This window comes from Wolffia australiana, chromosome 2, assembly GCF_029677425.1.
Source record: "Wolffia australiana isolate 7733 chromosome 2, ASM2967742v1".
NCBI classification, from domain to species: domain Eukaryota; kingdom Viridiplantae; phylum Streptophyta; class Magnoliopsida; order Alismatales; family Araceae; genus Wolffia; species Wolffia australiana.
This window is the reverse complement of record NC_135836.1, coordinates 22374249-22379231: the sequence shown is the minus strand read 5'-3', so window position 1 is coordinate 22379231 and position 4983 is coordinate 22374249. Positions and strand designations below refer to the sequence as shown.

Sequence of the window (4983 nt, the reverse complement as noted above, 5' to 3'; positions counted from 1 at the left end):
GACCGAGGAAAACATATTTAAGATGAGAAGGAAGAGGTTTCAACTCTAATTCATCAGTAGGCATAGATATGTGCTTATGCATGCTCTCACACTTCATTTATTCTGTGTCATCCTCCTCCCTTTCATAAACACTCCCATTCACTGCCCACACATCATACGTCATTTTCCCCATAGCATTGCATTCATCTTCTTCCTCATCTAAGGAGCACGTATAAATATCTTCTTGACTACTATTGGGACATCTCATCAATTGAGAAATTGGTAATTCAATCTCCTCTTTTCCCATTCTCAATTTAATCTTCCCTTCATTCCAATCAGTGTTTACTCTTGTGGTCACTAAAAATGGGCGTCCTAAAATAATGGATGCAGGACTAAATTTTCCTGAAATCTTCACATCTGCTACTCTAAAATCCATGAGAAATGAACACTTTTCCACTTTAATAACTACATCAACTAGCTGAATACATGGTTTTCTAATTGATCTGTCCGCTAATTGCAATTCTAAATTCGCTGGTTGCAACTCTCCAAATTTAAAAGTTTCAAATAAAGCCTTAGGCATAATATTCACGCTTGCTCCCGAATCAAGTAAGGCTCTGGTAAAGATTTCACCCCTAATTTCACATTTGATTACTGGTGCTCCTGGATCTTTACGCTTTTGAGGTAATTCGTGCAAAAAGATTGAGCTAGTATTCTCTGAAAGTTGAATCCTCTTTTGCTTCCCAGGAGGTGTGCAGAGATTTTTCACAAATTTTGAGTAATCAGGGATGTTTTGTATTGCATCTAAAACAGGAATTTCAACAATGGCTTCCTTTAAATACTCAAGAAGTGGGCTCTCTTTTGATTTTTCTTTCTTTGATTGTAGAGCACTAGGGAAAGGGATAGGTGGACAGTAGGCTTTAGGATCGGGTTCCTTTTCCTGATGTTCATTTCCTACAATTTCCTCCTCCTTTCCATGTTCATCTATTTTTTCTTCAGCCACCTTCTCTTTTCCTACAGCTGCAAATGGATTCGATAGTTCTCTCCCACTTCTAAGTTTCGACACAGCATTTAACTCTCCTTCTTCCTTATTTTCGATCATGGCATGCATATTATGGGTATGCTCACTAGCTATGCTACCCATATCATCAACATAAAGCAAATTACTAGGATTAATGCTGGCTTGGGTAGGGATCTTACCTGGTTTTGGGCCCATCTTTGTGGGGTCTTCACAAGTACCTTGTGGTGCTCCACCATGCACAAATTGTTGACCGATGTGAAGTCCCACCTCCGCCTTGAGCTTGTCCATCTCCCGCCGATGCCGCTCCTCCATTTCTTCAAAAAGCTTGATCATCCTCTTCATGTCCTCTTGAAGCTCTTGAATTACCTTTGTGAGTGTTGCATTCGTGGGATCTGAAAAATTCCGGTAAGGATGATAATGTTGTTGTGAATGTGCATGGTTTGCCTTCGATTGGAATTGTTGTTGAGATGGCCGATTATTATTGTTCCATCCCTGTCCTCCTAAGTTTCCCCTAGGGGCCCATTGGCCATTGTTCACCTAATGCCTGCCTATAGGATTCACCTCTGAAATCATAGAGCACTCTTCTCCCGTATGGCTATCGCTTGAGCACATCTCACACATCGACTTATTTGGTTGTGTGCTCCTCCACTACTCTGCCCTTGCCACAATGAAATCATTTTTTCATTCATCTTCTCCATGGCTTTGCCCATCATGACACCGATCTGTTTTTTAATTTGATCCATAGTGATCTGAGGTTCAACCCCCCTAACATCCAATAATCCACCTTTTCAAGGGGTGACCCTTACATGATCAGAAGTGTCTTGGTGGTAGGCTAGATTGTCTGACATCTTTTGTAGGAGGGCCATGGCTTCATCTTCATACATGTCTGCTATTGCTCCTCCACTTGAAATATCAACTCTTCCTTTTTCAACGTCATTCAATCCTTCATAAAATATTTGAACTAACTCCCATTTGAGAATGCCATGGTGGGGGCATTTTCTTATGAGCCCCATCAATCTTTCCCAGGCTTCACTAAAGGTATCGATTCCCTGCTGAAAATTCCTAATTTCTCTTCTAAAGGAGTTTGTCCTCGCCATTGGTGTGGGTCTATAATATCTCTTTAAAAAACTTTTCTCCATCTCATTCCACGATTTGAAGTTTGTCCCCAACGTTCTAAACCAATCTTTGGCTCTATCCTTTAGAGCATGAGGGAACAATTTCATTCTCACTGCTTCCTTCGAAATTCTGGGGTAGGTAAAACTATCACAAGCTTCATAAAATTTTTCTAAAAAATCATACGGCTCTTCATTTGCCTTCCCTAAAAAGGATGGTAGTAATTAAAATTGGTGTGGGTCAGTTCTAAACATCACATCATCTCCAATAGGGGCAGATATCCTGGTTAAGATGGGAGTTTCAGCTGGTGTGGAATATTCTCTAATCCTCCTTCGTCCATCGTTAACTACTTCAGGGTTTCCTACGCCACTTCGTATAGGATCCATTGGTGGGGTTCTAATTGACGTCTCTTCTATGAATGTAGGTTTAGTGAAGGGTGATTCGGGTGTGGGGGAGTCTACTACTGGGGAATCTTTGTCACTGCTCTCCGATTCAAATCCAGACCTAAGCTTCATACAAAACCAGTAATTCAAACACAAACACCCATTAGTCGTTAGCCACCAAATCACCTTTCAATTTAAAACTGATAACAAAGATACTTATCAGAAATTCCATCAACACTTGCCAAATTTTCTTTTATACATAAAGGTCAGTTCAATTCCTTAGCATTGCCTCCCCGGCAATGGCACCAATTGATAAGCCAATTATAGGGGTAAATTTATGCAATTTTAAACCCTTGTCCTTGTCAATTTTTGCTTATAAAATAAAATTTATAAAACCTCACTTAAGTTGCACAATGATGAGTAGAGGTATCGTCCAAGGGAGGCTAGTAAGGAGTTCAATTCGATGATTTATCAATGATTAGGATTAATTTGATCTTCAATGAAGATCAAATCAACCTAATTAGACAAAGAATTTAGAGAGGGAGGTAGAAGAGATGAGAAGAGTAGAAAAAACAAGGAAGCTCTAGGTTGAATTAATTGATCCAAATGAAAGGATCACGGAATTCAATTAGAGGGATTAGGAAGAAAATTCTGATTTACTTTGTTGGTTTTTGTAAGTTTGACAATTCATAACTAACTACACTTTTAGATAACAAATTAAAAAAAGACATTTTAATCTCCCTAGAAATTAAAGTTTTTTAGAGTTTTCTTTTGAAATGCACTTGAATTCACAGTTAAATCTCTCAATTTCTCCTCTCAATCCTAATCAGGGCTTGTACATACCGCTCAAGCCAAGCGATTTAGAGGTTTCGAACATAATCAAGAAGAACAATCAAGAAATTGAACTAATTTCATTCAAAATGAACCAAAAATTCAAATACAATGAAGGGAAAGGTACCAAACAGGTTGCTCCAGGCTGGGGCTCCTCTCTGTCTTGCAGCTGTGATAGAGAACCATCCAGAATGAGCTCCCCCTCTCGAAATTTAGCTTTTATACTTAGGTCACATGGTAAAAATCACCATTTTACCCCCATTTAGTAATTAATGATTATCTATCAATGTAGGTGGATCTGAATGATCTTATATACAGATAGAAAGAGGGGATCAAGACGAACAGATCCATAAAAAAATCATCTCAATCGGACTTCAGGATCAAAAGTTATTAATAAATCAATTTTAAACCAATTTAATGCATCGGATTTAAATTGATTTATTTATTCATTTCTTTTTTAAAAAAGCCATGATGTGTTGCTCTCTCATTGGCTGGCGCATTTTGAATTCTCCTTTTTGCAGAAAATTCCTTAAAAAGCCTGGAATTGCTTCTGGACGCCGCCCAAAAGTAATTGTGTATATGCCCCTTGCGCACTCTCTCTCCTTTGGTTTCTCCAAAAAACATTAAAAAATAGATTAAATAATTGCAATAAAACCCCATAACATTTTAAATCATATCTTTATGCCTGCAACCACGACCGAGAGTTGTTTTGAGGGTATCATTGCAACAAAACTTCACAAAAAGGCCCTTCAAAGTTCAAAAATAATGTTAATAGTCTTTTTTTCTTATAAATATATCTTTTTTCTTAAAAAAATGTATTTTTTCTGCAAATAAATCTCAGAAAAATCCTAAAAAATCCAAAAAATCCTAGAAAAATTCTAGTAAATTTCCTGATTCATCTTTGTACTGATAAATCTCAAAATTAAATATTTAACTTGCCGTTTTCATTCAAAAATAATCATTTCAAGCTCAAATAAATCCCTTAAAATTCATAGAATTAACAGAAAATTAGTGAAAAATCAGAAATCATTTGAAAACAGTATTTTCATGTAAATCAAAGATAACAACCCTGTTTTAAGCTGTTTATCTGCATAAAATTGTGCTAATAGCATGAAATAAAGACCTAATTTAGGGTGTTATCAATGCCTCACGTTGTCGTACACCTACTCGTTGTGGGTGTATAATTCTGGCAATGACGCCTACACTATCTGAGCCGCGTCGTAGGTTCTGAAGGAGCTACGCTCACCGACAGCATTGCAAACCGGTGCGACAACCTCCCATGTGGTCCACGCGTTTGGCTGACCTAGCGGCTGACCCATAGTGATTGCGCCATGTGCGACTCTTGACCCTCCGTTGTTGGACAGCTCTGATGTGCCATCCAATGCCGAAGGTGCTCTCTCTGTTGCCAAAATCAATAGTCGTGTTTCCCAATCGCCCTTTTGGAGAAATCAATAGCCGGACAGCTCTGATGTGCCATCTACCGCCGTTGGCTTCACGTGCCGCCGTGCTGCCCGATCGCACCACTAGTGTTAAGAATATGTGTCAACACCCTTCGTCAGAAGCCGTACTGCCGCCAACAAAGACCAGAGCTTCCACCACTTAATTAGAAGCATTGGGAACCATCACTAACATGATTATTCATCATGACTATCCACTGAC

The 4983-nt window shown here is 38.7% G+C and overlaps 1 non-coding gene across 1 annotated transcript; it reads left to right on the top strand.

Moving 5' to 3' along the window:
• Window positions 1–1975: 1975 nt before the first annotated feature.
• Window positions 1976–2083, top strand: LOC144700371 (small nucleolar RNA R71). The gene has a single exon (XR_013580738.1). It is a non-coding gene; the product is annotated as a small nucleolar RNA R71 (small nucleolar RNA).
• Window positions 2084–4983: the final 2900 nt, after the last annotated feature.